We start from the raw sequence: 20,348 nt of genomic DNA on the forward strand, positions 1-20,348 counted from the left end.
GTAATTAATCCAAAACATTATCATGCAAGGTCCGAGAAACATAAAAATATCATTAATGTGGTATGCATTGTGAAACAGGCAATATTTTCTTTGCGGTGACCAGGGAATATGTTCTAATTCGTAATTTCAAGCCCATCATCATTCTCTCATAATAATGAATTAGCAAATCCTTGGATCCTAATTTTCAAAGTAGCTTAGGTCTCTGAATGAGCTCTGACTCGCTGTTATCTTCAAATCATGGAATTATTACGAGTATCACCATCGCTCACTGAAGAAAGGGATGAAATTATATCCGGGGCATATTCCTTGGCCAGGAATTTTATCATGTACGAACTAGACGGGCCGAGCGTTAAAGCAAATACGAAAGCGGAGGCAACCTTACGGCGAGTTAGTGATGAAATGTTCGAGCGACATCGAACTGTCGTAAACGCAATCTCTAAACGTCTCCGATACAGTATTGTTGAAGTCGACGAAAAATATGAAGAATATTCTGCGGAAGAGCGGATGTTCCTGATGATAGCTGACGAAATTTTTAAAGATACCCAAGAGAATTGGGGTCGGATCGTATCTGTGTTCGTGCTCGGTAGCATTCTTGCTCGCAAAAACGAGGATGAGCATCACGGTGATAATATAGAAGGTATCATACAGTCAGTCGGGAATTACATTGGTAGTAGAAGGCGAAAGTGGATAGCGGAAAATGGAGGATGGGTAAGCGATTTTACATGGCCTGATAAGGATTTGGCAATTATCATTTAGCTTGAGGTACTGTGTTTCTGCTCTCGAGAGTCCATACCACCTATCGATAATGAAACTTAGCTTGCACTTCACAATTCGGTTTTCAATTTACATTTTGTCATAAGGCACAGTAATTTACATTCCAAGCGCTCCGAACTTTGAATTACCTTGCAAGTACGGTAACTTTCCTCTGCAAGATTAGGAAGGCTTACATTCTTTTGTTTGTTTCAGGACAGTTTTGTAGGATTTTTCGATAACGCAGCTTTCGATGAGAGTAAAGTTTGGAAGAGGCTCATGCTTGTTGGAATTGGACTGACGTCTATTGCAATGGCAATAACAAGATCATGGATAGTCCTTTGCCGTACATCATGTAATATTTTTTAAATAATATATTTCTTCGCCGTTTAATTACATAAATTTTACTGTAGGACGGATGCAGTTTCTTCTGAGATTACATTAAAGATTGCTCCATAAAACCGTCTTTATCTGGAACATTTTCATTTTTCAAATTTATACAGCTACGTAAGGAAATTGCTAGATTACCTAGAAAACGCTGCAGGTCAAATTTGATCCAATTCCGACCATAGTAGCGACAAGGAGTTATGACAGCTCAAAATGATCCATCTTTCGAAGCCAAATATCGTTGGTTCTCCACGACCAAATATCGTGTTCTATAAATATTGTTTATATGGAACAGATATAAATGTTGCTATTTTGTTGTTATCTGCGAAGAATACTTTGCTCAGTAATTAATTTCACGGGGATTCTAAACCTCAATACATACAAGTGAGCAAAGTTACATCAATTTGCGTTAACCTGTAGTGTTATGTAACTACCTACAATTCTATCAAGACGTAGCGAACACGACAAGTAATATGGAATGAAGGAATAAGGGCGCGAAATTCCAATGTATAGATGCATATTTAGGCGGAAATATCGTCTTACCGGACGAATGCAATTGTTTCCTTAAAGTTTTCCTGTCTACGCCATTCAAGCGCGGTAAGATCAGTTTGAGTTGGCGACATTCAGGATGATATTTCAAGAAGCTCTGAATGATAGTCACATATTCCTCGTCGATTCTTGTTCTATCGCTGTCACTGAGGTCGAATACCTTTAGCTGTTCATTGAATAATTGAATATTAGGCGGTTTAGGTCAATTTCATAAACGAAATCTGAACTAAATTGCTTTATTAAGAACCATGAGAGAGCAGAAAGAACTTACTGTAGTGCATCGCTTGCCCATCTCTTCACTAAGATTCCTGATTTGCATGGAAAGCATCTTGCAATTACTCAGGTTGAATTCTTCAACGCGGGTTTTTCGCAGGATTTCAGTTACTGTTTTGTAGCAGGAGGAAATGTCGGGATTTCTACTCAAATCCAGCGAATGCAGCTAAAACACAGTGTGATATTCAGGTATTTTACGACGCTACAAACCACTCAGTTGCAGTAATAATAATATTTATCGACGACAGAGCAATATTATCAATTTCTTCGCCTAATCGCAAAACTGGTGTAATACAGAAAATAATGAACGTCTATAGGATATCGAAGAAACGGCGGAAACTAGCATTAATATGAATGAGCGATGGAAAATCTTTCACTCATAAGCAAGGGCACTTTTCATCAGCAGACGTGATCAGGAATGCCTTATTGATGATAAATTCGCTCGCCAAATGCAATGCCATGCCTGACGGTGCTTGGAACTCGCATAAGTTGCAAACTATGCTTGATTATTTCACTAGTAAGAAAACAAAACAGATCTAGCTAAAATGGATCACCTCATGATTACCGAGACCATTGTTCAGCGACGTTAATGAATGTTCATCCAATTCGCAAGCTGAAAGTCGAACTGCCTTCGTGTTATGCCTTTTCGCGAAACGTCCGATTTCTTGCAATCCTACCGGTTCCAAATCCGTATTGTAACTTAGATCGAGTTTATCAACCTACAAAATACAGCAAATTATTCTGAAAACGACACACAAAATTGCGGAAACGAGTGGCTACCTCGATTTCACCAAAGCATTCAAAAGCATGAATTTCCTCCGGTGTGAGGTCGCATCCTTTCATCACAAGAGTAACCGCTCTGTCTTTACAAAATAAGGGCGGCAGTGCAGCCATACACTCTTCATCCAGACGATTATAGCTGATGTCGAGATATTGGAGCTAAACGAATATGGGAAACTGACAACTTACGACCAGAATTAATCGGGGATGAAGACAAACAGTACAAACTTATAACAGAGAAATGTTGATTAGCCAGTCACGTCATAATAGATTGGCGAAATGTTCTGAGATTAAAATAGAATTTCTGTGATTCGTCTCAAATGGACTCTTTGCAAGCAGTCATAAAGAATGTGACTATTGACCACTACTGAACAACAATCGCTCAAGACAAGATCCATATACCTTACTGTTTTTGACCTGCATGGCGACGAAATCCTTTGACCGCAAGTGCGAGTTCACAAGTGACAAATAGGTTAGATCGCTTGAAATAATAGTCCCGAGTTGCGTAAAGTTGATGTTTTCGCCGTAGCTGAGATCGAGTTTTTGCAATTTAACCTATGGGAATGAGGTAATAAAAGTCTCATATCGAAAGGATTTATACTAGATTAGTGTCCGGATATTTTCATCGCCAATACCTGATGCTGTCTGATAAGTTGACTCAAAACGATCAGAAAATCGTTAGATCCGCTATTTTCTTCCAGGTTGAGTTCCGTCGAGCCACACTTCTTCATCAACTCGCAGATGGCTGGCAGGAGTTTGTCAATGCCATCGTGGGCTGTGACGCTGACTTTTTTTATTTGGACCTGGACGAGTGCAAAACTTTCCCCCATAAAACAGTAATTGAGGTGATGAATAATTAAACCCTCATCAACTCTCACTAGTCTAGTATGACTATTGCGATAAATGGCTACACCGGTGCGCGATTGAGCATTGTTCGGTACGATACCTTCAATTCACGCGTAGTAACAATATTAATATGATACAATGCGGTCATGATGAAGGTTTTTTTAAAGCCCGCTATGTATATTATACGGATAAACATGCTTAAATTGAACGTGGGTTTATAATGCTCAGTGACTTTAAGCGGTATGTGTAAATGTGTTTACCTCAAATTCAAATTCGCGAATTTGGTCCAATATCATCTTTACAAGGTTTTCATTGAGATGGCATTGGCGGAATTCTAACTCGTACATGCGAGATTTCTCCATGAGACCATTCACGATATTCTTTACATCCAATTCAGTCGTAGTTTTATGATAGACCCCACAAGGAATTTCTACTTCATCATGATCCATAAGTATTGATTGATGGTACATCCTGTTATCACCTTTAGCATATGTGAATCATAAATAATTCATGATCAGGATATAAAATTAATATTAATTCTAATCAACCTCCAATGTGATTTTTGTGTCGGACTATTTCAATATTTTGATAAGTCGGATAAAATGATGATACGTGACATATATACTCAAGCAAGAAACCGCTCCAGTACCAACACCACCACGTATGCCAATAACATATGACTGAATCATGGTAGTTTGCGGAGTTTAGTCAGCCATTGTACAGTTTATGCGCTATGAGAATATCGAGTTAATCCAATTACACCATCATAAAATTTATCCAAGAGTCAAAATTATATTATTTTTCAGTATTGTATGGACTAAATTATTAGAAATAAACATCCAAAAAGCTCGGGGTTCGGGGCGATAAAAGGGATTAAATAGGGGCGGGCGGGGCGGGCGGCATCCTCAGAATTGTCTCTTTATCGCATTCGTGGGCTCCTTTTTACCCGAATGGACCCATCTTAGAACCTCAAAATTTGCAATATCACAACTTAAGTCTACGCCAAATAATCACAACTCAACGGCACCGGGTAGCTTATTCCTTGACGGTGTACGAAGGGTGACGACACGCAACGGACGCCGCACGAGATAACTATATACATCGTATCAAAGGCATAACGATATTTATGTAGCGATAAATATTACTCAAGTAAAATAGTTTTATCGCCGTCGACTCTGATAATTAGCTTAATATCTTATAGGCAATTTCAAAATTTATCAATTAGCTTGTGTCATTTGTGAAGTTATTGATAGCTTGTTGTTAAAAACACCTTCGTTATTACAAGCACCCTACCATGACTATAATAAAGTATATAAAATTATTCTCATAAAGTAAAAACCGAAGCTTAAACTTTTTGGATGTTTATTTCTAATAATTTCGGTCATACAATACTGAAAAATAATATAATTTTGACTCTTGGATAAATTTTATGATGGTGTAATTGGATTAACTCGATATTCTCATAGCGCATAAACTGTACAATGGCTGACTAAACTCCGCAAACTACCATGATTCAGTCATATGTTATTGGCATACGTGGTGGTGTTGGTACTGGAGCGGTTTCTTGCTTGAGTATATATGTCACGTATCATCATTTTATCCGACTTATCAAAATATTGAAATAGTCCGACGCAAAAATCACATTGGAGGTTGATTAGAATTAATATTAATTTTATATCCTGATCATGAATTATTTATGATTCACATATGCTAAAGGTGATAACAGGATGTACCATCAATCAATACTTATGGATCATGATGAAGTAGAAATTCCTTGTGGGGTCTATCATAAAACTACGACTGAATTGGATGTAAAGAATATCGTGAATGGTCTCATGGAGAAATCTCGCATGTACGAGTTAGAATTCCGCCAATGCCATCTCAATGAAAACCTTGTAAAGATGATATTGGACCAAATTCGCGAATTTGAATTTGAGGTAAACACATTTACACATACCGCTCAAAGTCACTGAGCATTATAAACCCACGTTCAATTTAAGCATGTTTATCCGTATAATATACATAGCGGGCTTTAAAAAAACCTTCATCATGACCGCATTGTATCATATTAACCCTTTGCGACCGGCGGACCAGTATACTGGTCCTCGATCGTTTAACACGGAGGAGTCGTTGTTTATTCTAAGATAGCTCGACCTGCATTACTTCGTAAACTGTAACAATCGATCTATATGGATAGTTATTATGAATACGCATACATAAGACCATGTACAACCTATTATATCAATGTATATCCTGCTTGAAATGCAGATTGAACACGCAAAAACGTTTCCCGCAAAAGTGAATTTGTAATGATTTTCGCGTGAATGAACGCCTGGAATATAAACCATTGTATCTTTCGTTCTAGACGTCATATTACCAATTACAGTTATCTTCTATGACTTGTTTTGTGTCATACTATTCTATGAAAGTCCTTATATCGAAGATTAGCACGTAGAGATGTTTCAAATCGACGTGAAAGAAAGCAATAGCTTGTTACGTGAAAATCATGGCTGCGTATGTTCATCCGACTCGTTGCGGCTTCAAACAGATGTACAATTGCTTCAGGCAATTGCAAATTGTACATATGGTTGGCCATTATCCTGGCATATTCATCAATATCCCTATCATGGGGTTTAGTATTGTATAAGACAGCCGACACCAGCCCTAACACTACAAAAATAAGCGTGAGAGTTGGGCTATTTTGGTACCAGATCCTGTAATAACAACATCATATAGAGGCAGTTATATATCGGTTTAGATGGCACACGAAGTAACTGTTGGCTTCTATGACTACTGTTGATCATACATGGAACATTAGCCGTGTAGAATACAGTTCAAATTGATGTGAAATAAAGCAATAATGTATCACATGAAATGACTTCTCGAGCGTATATGGGCACTGGGCAGTGTCGAATAAGTCAATATGTGTATACTTATGAATCCGTTATGCAGTTGCAAGTTACATATAACAAGCCACTGGGGTTGATACCACTTCAATAGCATGGAGATATATAAAATAGTTACTATGTTATGTAGAATTGGAGGGTAATTGCCTTCCGCGAGATTACGCGATTACGTAATCGATTACTCATCGGCGGCGGCCACGTGATTCGGCTTATCATGTCGTATCAGTTGTCTACCTTTCCAAGATCGTAGCGCTGGGCTATGAAGTGCTATAGTAGCGTGTAATGTCTCGTTGGAACGTAGAGATTCATGCGAAACGCAATCAGGTGGTCATATACCAAGATAGGGCCTAAGTGTGACGTCAGGAGATATAGAAGAACAAAATTGTATTTTATTTTCAAGAAATCGAGAACATTTCCTCGCACACCGCTATTCCCTCTGGCGTCTGAGCCGTAAGAGTATCTCAGACCGCTAGGCGGCTACTTCAGGTTTACGGCAATATATCGGGCGTCGATTTAAGCCATATGGATGACATTTTATCGTCTTTTTTGTGGATGCAGTAAAATTTTGGTCAGTAGGCCGGCCGATTAGAAAGGGTTAATATTGTTACTACGCGTGAATTGAAGGTATCGTACCGAACAATGCTCAATCGCGCACCGGTGTAGCCATTTATCGCAATAGTCATACTAGACTAGTGAGAGTTGATGAGGGTTTAATTATTCATCACCTCAATTACTGTTTTATGGGGGAAAGTTTTGCACTCGTCCAGGTCCAAATAAAAAAAGTCAGCGTCACAGCCCACGATGGCATTGACAAACTCCTGCCAGCCATCTGCGAGTTGATGAAGAAGTGTGGCTCGACGGAACTCAACCTGGAAGAAAATAGCGGATCTAACGATTTTCTGATCGTTTTGAGTCAACTTATCAGACAGCATCAGGTATTGGCGATGAAAATATCCGGACACTAATCTAGTATAAATCCTTTCGATATGAGACTTTTATTACCTCATTCCCATAGGTTAAATTGCAAAAACTCGATCTCAGCTACGGCGAAAACATCAACTTTACGCAACTCGGGACTATTATTTCAAGCGATCTAACCTATTTGTCACTTGTGAACTCGCACTTGCGGTCAAAGGATTTCGTCGCCATGCAGGTCAAAAACAGTAAGGTATATGGATCTTGTCTTGAGCGATTGTTGTTCAGTAGTGGTCAATAGTCACATTCTTTATGACTGCTTGCAAAGAGTCCATTTGAGACGAATCACAGAAATTCTATTTTAATCTCAGAACATTTCGCCAATCTATTATGACGTGACTGGCTAATCAACATTTCTCTGTTATAAGTTTGTACTGTTTGTCTTCATCCCCGATTAATTCTGGTCGTAAGTTGTCAGTTTCCCATATTCGTTTAGCTCCAATATCTCGACATCAGCTATAATCGTCTGGATGAAGAGTGTATGGCTGCACTGCCGCCCTTATTTTGTAAAGACAGAGCGGTTACTCTTGTGATGAAAGGATGCGACCTCACACCGGAGGAAATTCATGCTTTTGAATGCTTTGGTGAAATCGAGGTAGCCACTCGTTTCCGCAATTTTGTGTGTCGTTTTCAGAATAATTTGCTGTATTTTGTAGGTTGATAAACTCGATCTAAGTTACAATACGGATTTGGAACCGGTAGGATTGCAAGAAATCGGACGTTTCGCGAAAAGGCATAACACGAAGGCAGTTCGACTTTCAGCTTGCGAATTGGATGAACATTCATTAACGTCGCTGAACAATGGTCTCGGTAATCATGAGGTGATCCATTTTAGCTAGATCTGTTTTGTTTTCTTACTAGTGAAATAATCAAGCATAGTTTGCAACTTATGCGAGTTCCAAGCACCGTCAGGCATGGCATTGCATTTGGCGAGCGAATTTATCATCAATAAGGCATTCCTGATCACGTCTGCTGATGAAAAGTGTCCTTGCTTATGAGTGAAAGATTTTCCATCGCTCATTCATATTAATGCTAGTTTCCGCCGTTTCTTCGATATCCTATAGACGTTCATTATTTTCTGTATTACACCAGTTTTGCGATTAGGCGAAGAAATTGATAATATTGCTCTGTCGTCGATAAATATTATTATTACTGCAACTGAGTGGTTTTTAGCGTCGTAAAATACCTGAATATCACACTGTGTTTTAGCTGCATTCGCTGGATTTGAGTAGAAATCCCGACATTCCCTCCTGCTACAAAACAGTAACTGAAATCCTGCAAAAAACCCGCGTTGAAGAATTCAACCTGAGTAATTGCAAGATGCTTTCCATGCAAATCAGGAATCTTAGTGAAGAGATGGGCAAGCGATGCACTACAGTAAGTTCTTTCTGCTCTCTCATGGTTCTTAATAAAGCAATTTAGTTCAGATTTCGTTTATGAAATTGACCTAAACCGCCTAATATTCAATTATTCAATGAACAGCTAAAGGTATTCGACCTCAGTGACAGCGATAGAACAAGAATCGACGAGGAATATGTGACTATCATTCAGAGCTTCTTGAAATATCATCCTGAATGTCGCCAACTCAAACTGATCTTACCGCGCTTGAATGGCGTAGACAGGAAAACTTTAAGGAAACAATTGCATTCGTCCGGTAAGACGATATTTCCGCCTAAATATGCATCTATACATTGGAATTTCGCGCCCTTATTCCTTCATTCCATATTACTTGTCGTGTTCGCTACGTCTTGATAGAATTGTAGGTAGTTACATAACACTACAGGTTAACGCAAATTGATGTAACTTTGCTCACTTGTATGTATTGAGGTTTAGAATCCCCGTGAAATTAATTACTGAGCAAAGTATTCTTCGCAGATAACAACAAAATAGCAACATTTATATCTGTTCCATATAAACAATATTTATAGAACACGATATTTGGTCGTGGAGAACCAACGATATTTGGCTTCGAAAGATGGATCATTTTGAGCTGTCATAACTCCTTGTCGCTACTATGGTCGGAATTGGATCAAATTTGACCTGCAGCGTTTTCTAGGTAACCTAGCAATTTCCTTACGTAGCTGTATAAATTTGAAAAATGAAAATGTTCCAGATAAAGACGGTTTTATGGAGCAATCTTTAATGTAATCTCAGAAGAAACTGCATCCGTCCTACAGTAAAATTTATGTAATTAAACGGCGAAGAAATATATTATTTAAAAAATATTACATGATGTACGGCAAAGGACTATCCATGATCTTGTTATTGCCATTGCAATAGACGTCAGTCCAATTCCAACAAGCATGAGCCTCTTCCAAACTTTACTCTCATCGAAAGCTGCGTTATCGAAAAATCCTACAAAACTGTCCTGAAACAAACAAAAGAATGTAAGCCTTCCTAATCTTGCAGAGGAAAGTTACCGTACTTGCAAGGTAATTCAAAGTTCGGAGCGCTTGGAATGTAAATTACTGTGCCTTATGACAAAATGTAAATTGAAAACCGAATTGTGAAGTGCAAGCTAAGTTTCATTATCGATAGGTGGTATGGACTCTCGAGAGCAGAAACACAGTACCTCAAGCTAAATGATAATTGCCAAATCCTTATCAGGCCATGTAAAATCGCTTACCCATCCTCCATTTTCCGCTATCCACTTTCGCCTTCTACTACCAATGTAATTCCCGACTGACTGTATGATACCTTCTATATTATCACCGTGATGCTCATCCTCGTTTTTGCGAGCAAGAATGCTACCGAGCACGAACACAGATACGATCCGACCCCAATTCTCTTGGGTATCTTTAAAAATTTCGTCAGCTATCATCAGGAACATCCGCTCTTCCGCAGAATATTCTTCATATTTTTCGTCGACTTCAACAATACTGTATCGGAGACGTTTAGAGATTGCGTTTACGACAGTTCGATGTCGCTCGAACATTTCATCACTAACTCGCCGTAAGGTTGCCTCCGCTTTCGTATTTGCTTTAACGCTCGGCCCGTCTAGTTCGTACATGATAAAATTCCTGGCCAAGGAATATGCCCCGGATATAATTTCATCCCTTTCTTCAGTGAGCGATGGTGATACTCGTAATAATTCCATGATTTGAAGATAACAGCGAGTCAGAGCTCATTCAGAGACCTAAGCTACTTTGAAAATTAGGATCCAAGGATTTGCTAATTCATTATTATGAGAGAATGATGATGGGCTTGAAATTACGAATTAGAACATATTCCCTGGTCACCGCAAAGAAAATATTGCCTGTTTCACAATGCATACCACATTAATGATATTTTTATGTTTCTCGGACCTTGCATGATAATGTTTTGGATTAATTACTATTCAAGGGACATTCATTAAGAGATTTGCGTTATTTTGAAATTAGTATCAAAGTATTTGTTTATTTATTTTTATGAAAAACTGCCGATGCGGTTGAAATTACGAATTGGAAACCAATTGCGTGCTACCACAAATACAATATTTCCAGTTTCATAATACATACACCATTGATGATATTTTTATATTTCTTCAACCTTATCTATTTATCATAATGTTTCGGACTGATTACTATTCCGGGGAAATGGCTACCAAATTTCGTATCGGTGATATAACTATATTACTGTAATTTCAGTGCTCGCTAATTAAATTTTACTACTCGACTCGAATCATTATAACCAATTAGTCGATTCGGATTTCAGCACTCGAATTAGTGCACTAGGCGCATCGAAGAAATTTCGACTCCTTTACTATCCAATTCTAAATGGTCACTATGGGCAATGTCAGAGCAAATTTTTTGTATAGCAATGTGAATATTATGAATATTATTCATTTTTCAGGGATATTTAATCTCGTCATTCGGAATGGATCAGATAACGTGTTGTGATTTAGGTTTTAGGCAAAACTGGGCCCGTAATACTTATTTTCTAATCACCTTACAATCGCTACTTCTCGTACTTGAGTAGAAGTTTACTATGTCATGATAGTTAAATGTTTAAAAGTACTTTTCAAAGACCTTGATAAAAGTTAGCAGTTTATTCTAAATTGTACTATGAATTTTCGCGATGCTGAATGGCTATCGCTAGGAAAACATGACTAAATAAATCGAAAAATATTGCAAAGTTAGGCTATGCGATATTAGAGTTCTGAAAATTGCCCTGGATATGAGTCCGTATGTTGGATATTATCGAAAGTAAACGAATATCATTTCTCACTCCTATCGAGAGCGCAATGCCGAGTAACGTTTTACTCGGTCGGAAATGGCTATACTTCTACTTTAATTGAAAGGAATTATCGGACATCGTAGCTTCATGTCCTGTTCATATTGCATTGTGTTCATTTATTCCGAGAGGTCGCGATCGGTTACCGATTTTGAGTTACTGAAGAAGTTGATAACGAAAGGTGCTCGATAACGATTTACTCTTGCCTTTATCAAAATATATTCTGGTGGGGCTTGCCTACCAACAGAACTTACTCGAAAGATTATGATTAAAACCAGGGATGAGCAAACTACGGTTAGCGGATCGCATGCGGAGAACATTTTAGTGGCTCACGATAGCATCAAGATATATTTGTAGATATGGATGAAATGTATTCGAAAAATATATAATATTTTATCGACCTAATTAAACTCACTATGTTACTTTTTTTTATAGCTGTTGCAATAACCTGACTTCAGGGCCCACGCATTTTCAAATGTAGTTTATAAACATATCATAAATTCAAAATGGCGATGACTCATTTCGTATCATGAATGTGATTTTAGATTGACAACTCCAGCACGTTTATTACTTTATGCGATTTGTTTGAAATAAGCGATCCATGCGCGTGTTAAGTAGATTCCGCATCTATAGGTGCACTGGGCAGTAGGCACAATATTAACTTATTCATAACTGCCGCCACGACTCGAAGCAATCTAAAATGCGACGAGTTGAATATAAACGCTTTTTGCAGTAAAGAAACGAGCAAGAAGTAACGTAAACTGTAAGACTTGTAATGTAATGAAGTCGTTGCCGATTTCAAATTATGAGCTGCCACATAAAGTAACCGAATTAATTGAATATTTAGGACATCGGTAAATTACGTTCGTCTACACGGAAGAACGTGTAGAATGCATGTTTTACATAGTAAGACATTAGCTGACGGGTAAGTAAAGGTTGCTTGGTTATGATGCTGGCAGCAGGTAGCATCAGCAAATCTATAACCAGATTGTCGTGCAGTTCTAAGAATCTGTACAATCCACTTCTTCACTAATTTCCGCAAATTGGTTATTGAGGATAAGCAGCTTATAAAACTTGCTAAATTTTTATGACGTTATAACGAATACGTTATCGTGAAATCGATGCTTGATTTGTTCTAAATATATAGGCTAGTTATTATCTCCATGTCCTCGCCTACGCGTTTTGGCTCATCATCCTAAATAGGCTATAGTGCGTAACGCGAATGGATTCATATGTTGCATTCGACCCTCGAGCCAAAACAAGCCGCAGGCATTTTAGTTGCAATTAAATTACCCTTGTTCTCGACCTACAAAAAATATGCTGGTATTAGATTGAAGACCAATGTGTCGGCCGTTGGGAGTTTATCGCATTGGCGGGCGACGATGACACTACAAATAACAACTGTACGTGTGCACAGGTTCGTGTTACCACATATTGTAGTGTTGCGACATAGGCCGGACGCATCAGTCCAAATCCTGAAAGCGAGAAAAGGCGCTCTGATCTTATTTGATGCGGAATTTAACCCTACGGAATCTCAAGTTCGTGTCCACTGGACTGACAGCTGTGTCATAGATGTCTGCGGAAAAGAGCTCATTCGATTTATTGGGGTCGTCAATATTCAACGAAAATCGGGCTACATAATTGTGCGCGGGTCGCATTGTTAAATGCGAATTGGTTAGCATCCAGCTACACATCCTGTGCTATATCGATAAAGCATCAATGCTAGTTGAATATGCTCGTTTGTACGTCTATAATGTTGATGGCACACTCGTCGCTTATTATTGCTCATGATTTACAGAGCCACTTACATTGATCGTTCGTTGTACGTCTGTAATGGTACTGGTACACTCGTCGCCTCGCCTTACAATTGAGAGCGCGGGCTCGGAAGCGTACGGTAGCCATCTCTAATTTAATGGTAGCTTTCTTGAGGCCGGAAAATGGACCTGAATCCTTTTCTGAGGTCAATAGGGACCATTATCATGTGGATATCCCGAAAAATATATGGTGATTGTCGCACCAATAACAAATGTGTTTTCAATGCTTGCGCCTTATTAGACAACCTTTTTTTAAATGCTTCAATACGGACAGGGATTGGTAGCGAGCGCGATAGTGTAATGGTCACGGTTCTGTTCTACAAGTCATAGGGTCCTCGGTTCAAATCATGGGGAGGAGCCGTTTTCATTCGGCGTTAAAGCTTCAATACATAGGCATATTCGCAGCGAGCGCGGTAGTGTAATGGTTACAGTTCAGGTCTATAAGACACAAGGTTCTCGGTTCGATTCCGGGGGAAGGTGCGTTTTCATATCTGAGTACTGAGGTACTCGGTTCAATTCTCGGTGAGGAACCGTTCTCATAATCGATTAAAATTCAAGCAAAATTAAAAAAAATACGCATGAAAATAAAAAAAAATACGCGGAGAAATTTAAATTTGAAAGTGGGCGTGGCTGGACACGTGGCGTAATCTCATTGGTGGCTATAATCGGCCTCTCTACACTACTTACATGGGTATTCGATCAACTATACCGTTGATGTTATCGATACAATGAACAGCACAAAAGCGATATATTCAATGTTAAATATGGGGACCATGAACAACAATGTAGCCCGATTTTCGTTGAATATTCACAACACCGATGAATCGATACATCTCTCTACCGCTGACTTCGACGATAGAATTGCCATCCCAATGCACAGCTCGAATGGTAGGCTCATCGGGCGTGAAATCCAAATCAAATAACACCAAGGTGTGCTTTCTCGATTTCAGAGGCATCATGCCTGTGTTTCAGCACTATCGTGTGAGGCAAGAGAAATCTATAAACGCAAATACGTTTTGCCATGGTCCTTGTCGATATAATCAACTGAAATCAACGTCGCTCAATAGATAAGTGGTGAGGTTCTGTTTCGGAATGCGGCCTGGTGAGCTAGACCAAGACTTTTGACAACACATATTAATGTGTGAAATTACGAGACAGCGCTCTCTTGCGGGGGTTAACACGATTTCAGTCTTTATTCCACAGACTATCTATCGGGTCAAGATTTAAGTCCATCTGGGTGCCAGGACTATCTTGTGATCTTACGAAGTACAATGTTCCCTCTAAGCTGCGTACGTGTGTAAATGCGCCGTCTTTGCGCACGGAAAACCGAAAGTTGCGCACAAAAAAAATCCGAAGTGATGACCTCTTTTTTAGTCGTACTGGTTTCGAATTGCTATTGTAATCCCGGTCGGAGTGTTTCTGTGGAATAAAGACTGAAATCGTGTTAACCCCCGCAAGAGAGCGCTGTCTCGTAATTTCACACATTATTACGTGTTGTCAACCCATTCGTGATGAATTGTCGAATGTGATTCAAAACCACAAGTCGAAGATGAACGATTTGTTTTATTCAAAAAAACTACTTTGCTTCGGTGTCGCAGAAATGAAATTTGTATGGATGACATAGACAAAAACAAATCTATTTCTACAATTTGAAATGATACTGTAAACAAAAGGTGTGACGACTTGTATTTTAATATCGACATGTGCGTTGATTAGCATGACCAGTTTACGAAATCACGATGATGTTTTTGTTATATGTGTGTTATCATCAAAACAATGTGTGATTTATTTCACGTCTTACACGATTAGACAGTCGTTATCTTACGTCGTTGGAATAAAACGAAAGTTCGTTGAAATAGCATACTTACGAGTTCAATAATATTATTTATCGATGAATGCGAATAATCCGACAGCTACAATCAGAATTAAAAAATTGATGTTGTTTTATGGTTTACTCAAGTCAGTGACCATGTTTGCGTTGATTTCAAAAATGATCATGACGAGTTAACTGGATAACAGTGTTGGGATGACTCGAGTCATGACTTGACTCGAGTCAGACTCGAGTCACCTTTTTCGTATGACTTGACTTGACTCGAGTCACTTTGCTAAAATGACTTGACTTGACTTGACTCGGCGTATCAAAAATGTGGATTGACTCGTGACTCGGAGCAAAATTCACGAGTCAATTTCAAGTCATCAAGTAAAAATCACCTTATATATCTTGCATCTTGCAGCTTGTTCGGATTGTTCGCCAAACTTTTGTGTAACCCATGAGAGCGACCGATCATTAAATGATCGTGCGTTTTACTGAGCCCCCAATATTATCTAACAAATATATTGACCACTAACGAAGTGATCGAAGCTACAGCTTACGTTATCATAAACTAGTAGTTAAGTAATTTAATAGCAAAATATATATTTGTGTTCTCTGTTCTTACCTTAACCGAACTTCTTGTTTTATTGAAATTGTAATCAAATATAGTTTATATATTTCTCAACCATTGACGCAGACTCGAATTGTATCATATCAATATGTATAAATGGGTACTGTATTGCATCTTCTCAATTCGTTTTGCGATTCTCTATCTTGGCTGGTAACTATAAAATGAGGCTATGCAATTACTTACGTAGTTCAACAGTTCTACGTTTATGTGAGCGATACAGTTCCTTATTGCATGTATATTCAACTCTATATTCGTTCATCGGTTCAGAATCAGTGACCAATCAATCTGTTATTCAGCCACCTTGCGAAATGCAATGACGTAATCATGCTTCATACTTCTAATAGGCAACTTGACTTGAATTTTGACTTGACTCGTGACTTGACTTGACTTGACTCGACTTGACTCGAGTCACCTCAAAAAATCGACTGACTTGACTTGACTCGAGTCACCTTCGAAAATCGATTGACTTGACTTGACTTGACTCGAGTCAAAATGTGCAATGACTCGAAATGACTTGTGACTCGAAGGTAGTGACTTGATCCCAACACTGCTGGATAAATTAGTCAATGTTATAATAACTATACCCTTAGGAGTATCTGTCATTCCGATATATTCTATACTGCAATATACGGATTCACTTGCGATAAATTAATTCTCTTCTGGGATTGACCGGGTAATCAAATCTTGTATACTCGAATCATGATATGTTTATGTCAAGTCGTATATGCACCGATCTTACAGAATACAAACTGATTTTAAAGTTGAATAAATATTTCTGATCGAGTTGCTGAACGAAATAGACAACAACGAAACTATTTCTGCAATTTGGAATGATACTTTACACAAAAAAGTCTGACGACTTGTATTCTAATAATATTGGCAAATACCTTGATTAATATGATCAGTTTACAAAATCGCGGTGATGTTTTTGTCGCATGCGTGTTATCATCAAGAGAATACGTGATTTCTTTCAAGTCTTACGATTAGGCTTGAGTTTGTGAAATATTATTTGATAATCATATAATACCAGTCTTCAAAAAACAGTGGCAGGATTGTGAGAAATGAATAAATTGCCGATCAAGCACTTTTCATACATACGAATCAAGTTTTTTCCAATCGGGGTGCTGATAATGGTGTTTATTAAAAGTTTGCTCATATCATAACACCCTTCACCACAACGCAAGAGGTGGCAGACATGAAAATAATTTTTATCGAGCCCTGATCGAACACTCAAAGCTTGGGTTGCGGACCAATTAGCTTTTAAGTATTCCGTAAATAATCTGCTGGTATCACGATTTCGAATTTTTTGACATTTACTACACCGGAAAAACACTTGAAATTTAGGAATATAACATATTAGCATGTCTAGGAGCTTGAGATAAAGCCACCCAAATTTCGGCCGCGGGATTTGCAATCTATTTCACACCTTTTTGAAGTGTTAATTTGCGAGCGCGGTTATTGTTAGGTTTTCAAATCACCGTCTACGCCGGCTCTGTGACCAATTAATTACCAAAATATTACCATGCGAGTAATTCCTTGATTAAGCAAACTATTTCACACCTTTTTGTTATAGGGTGTGACCGAACTACTGTAATACTCGATACCATATTACGATAGGTTCAGCATACTGTAGCGGCACAAAACATCCAACAACCTGTTCGACGGGAAGCAATTCACGATACAGGTGGACAGGATGCCAGAGTCATTTGTCGCGCGGAATATGCAGATCACTGCGGGCTCGAACATGTGTTTTCAAAATTTGCTTTCGACGAAATGCACAACTCGCGTACCACACCACGCTTTTCCGAATTTCCGGTGTTTAGTTTATTTATCATATTTCACGAAACGATACAAGCCGCTTTTAGACCACCAGGCACGCGGCTTTTCTGATTTCCGGTGTCTTTGTTTATTGATTATATTCACGTATCACGAGCGCTTACTTATACTACTGATTACGACATATTGTATTTACACCTCGTTTACGCGAGGTGATGTGTGTGATGTCTTGTTATTTTCATGGAAACAAAACACGGGCTATGCCATGTTTGAATATTGTTTATTAGTTTATCGATTCAGAGTTGATATCCGGATCCGGTTACACACTTTCTCATGGCTTCCGATTTCAAACTGAATGATGCGATATGTATTGACGAATAAAGAGTGTCACAATATAGTAAACATGTGTGAGAAAACTAACAAGTAACCCGGAATTGTTAGCACGATGGGAACATAAATTCAACAGTTTCCGAACACTGGTACCCATGTACCAACCAGGTATCAAAGTCGGGTAGGTGGCTACTTCAGACATATTGACTCTGGAATATCCTAAGCATGAACAGGGACACACATATTGAAAACCACATTATTCGCCAATTCCGAAAACATACCTATCGATGTACAGCAACACATTGCATGTGGTTAACCGATGATTCTGATGGGATGCACCAGCACAATGAATATGCGATTACACAAATGTATCGGAGTCATTGGTGGTGTATATTTTGTCGCTGTCCGTTGCAATCAATCTCCAACTGGCATCAATACATCAATTACCAAATCGCTGTGTGTGGTTGTCAGATTTCAAACCGAAATGGTATTTTTATCAGGTAAACACCGCATCTCCAAGTGAAAATGGTGTTGCTACTCTGGTAAATGTCAGATTTCCAAGCTAAAATGGTATTGGTACTCGGGTAAATGCCAGATCTCAAAGCGAAAATGGTATTGTTACTTAGGAAACGGTAGATATCCAAGCAAAATGGTATTGTTACTCAGGAAAATGATAGATTTCCAAACGAAAATGTGTTGTCACTTAGGAAACGGTAGATATCCCAACGAAAATGATATTGTTACTTGGGTAAACGACAGTTGTCCAAACGAAAATGATATTTTACTCCGGTAAGCGTCGTGTGTTCAACGAAAATGGTGTTGTTAATCGGGAAAACGAAAAATTTCGAAACGAAAATGCTATTGTTACTCGGGGAAAAGATAGAAAACGGTTTGTTACTCAGGGTAACGATAGATTTCCAAATGAAACGGTATTTTCACTCGGGTAATCGTCGGTTGTACAAATGAAAATGATATTTTTACTAGGGTAAGCGGCGTGTGTTCAGTGTTATCAGTGTCATTGGTCTTGTTAAACGTCGTCGCCGGTACTCGTTGATGTACTATTATGAGTGTGAAAAGGATTTACCCGTCTTGTGCAGAGTATCAGAGTATCAGAGTATCGCGACATTTAAGATATTTTTCACGTGACGAAACAAGATCATCGGTAAAATGTGATCACATGTATTTCGATTACCGAGTTACTGTACAAGAGAGAAAAGTCTACAATTAGCTCGTGCTGTATGCTTCAATCAAAACCACAACGAAGGCTACTTATGAATCGATTCGAAACATTTCAACCCTTCTTGCATTTAGTCAATTCGAGTCAATTGTAATACGGGTCCCCCCAGGTATGACACACACACACACATACAGACACACACACACACATACATACACACATACACTAATATCGTAAACACACAACTCGATGCCCTCGATATAGTGTTACTAAAGATAATTATAAAATATTTACAAAAACAAAATCGGAATTCATGTCGTAACAAGTAAATAAGTTGCTTGAGTGTCGTGTTCGATGAGAACGATTGATGACAAGTATACTTTGAGTGAAAAGAATTATTTAGCGTAGTGACAGTTTGTGACCGATGAATGCAAGTTGATCATGATATTACAATATACGCTTTCAGCAACATACCGACTTGACACTGAAAAAAAAACCACTTTCACGTTATTCAATAACTCGATTCTCGAAACTTGTTACTTGTACGATTTACCGTTGGTGTGCAAACTATAACGAACATTTTGTATGATAGTATGTTTTAGCTGTTTTGTTACTAGGACAATCGTTTGATGACTCAGCACTTTTCATTAGCGAAGTAGATTGTTTTGGGTGTAAGATTTAAGGGTCATGTCGAGAAAACATATGTATGCTTTTGTTGGAGTAACTCGATTATTGCTATGACATTGACAGAGCCCCCGGGTAGTGACTATGCTTTTCTTTTACGAAAGTTTACGTATTTCGGTGTAATAAATTTGTGTCAACTAAACTCGGATAGATATCGCGGTTGTGCAGGACTTACGCACGGTATTCACATATTGTACATATACAAACTTTTGTGTAAACAACTCTGATGTTTCTGTAAGTACTAGTTCTGCGTTGAACTATGTGAATATTAAGCTACGTTGGATCATTCATGTTAAAAACACTTGCGACGTCAAAACAGTTTGTAGAGTCTAACCAACCAATCTTTCTTTTGAAAGCGTAAGCAATCATTCTTCAGTTTCGTAGTACGAAAAATATCGAGTAAAGTCGAATAATTTGTGTGATGTAAATATCTTTCATACCTTTG

At 38.4% G+C, this 20,348-nt stretch overlaps 1 protein-coding gene and 1 long non-coding RNA gene across 2 annotated transcripts in view; one reads left to right on the forward strand and one right to left on the reverse strand.

Moving 5' to 3' along the window:
• The window catches only part of LOC145439804 (uncharacterized), a 291,614-nt gene that overhangs the window by 82,798 nt on the left and 188,468 nt on the right, over window positions 1-20,348 (reverse strand). The gene's annotated exons all lie outside the window — the stretch shown is intronic.
• On the forward strand, window positions 8,703-9,949 carry LOC145439819 (uncharacterized). The gene is made up of 3 exons (XR_013915360.1): window positions 8,703-8,843; window positions 8,949-9,120; window positions 9,395-9,949. It is a non-coding gene; the product is annotated as an uncharacterized LOC145439819 (long non-coding RNA).

Source organism: Botryllus schlosseri, chromosome 5 (assembly GCF_051294905.1).
Source record: "Botryllus schlosseri isolate E-star chromosome 5, Bs_hap1, whole genome shotgun sequence".
NCBI classification, from domain to species: Eukaryota; Metazoa; Chordata; class Ascidiacea; order Stolidobranchia; family Styelidae; genus Botryllus; species Botryllus schlosseri.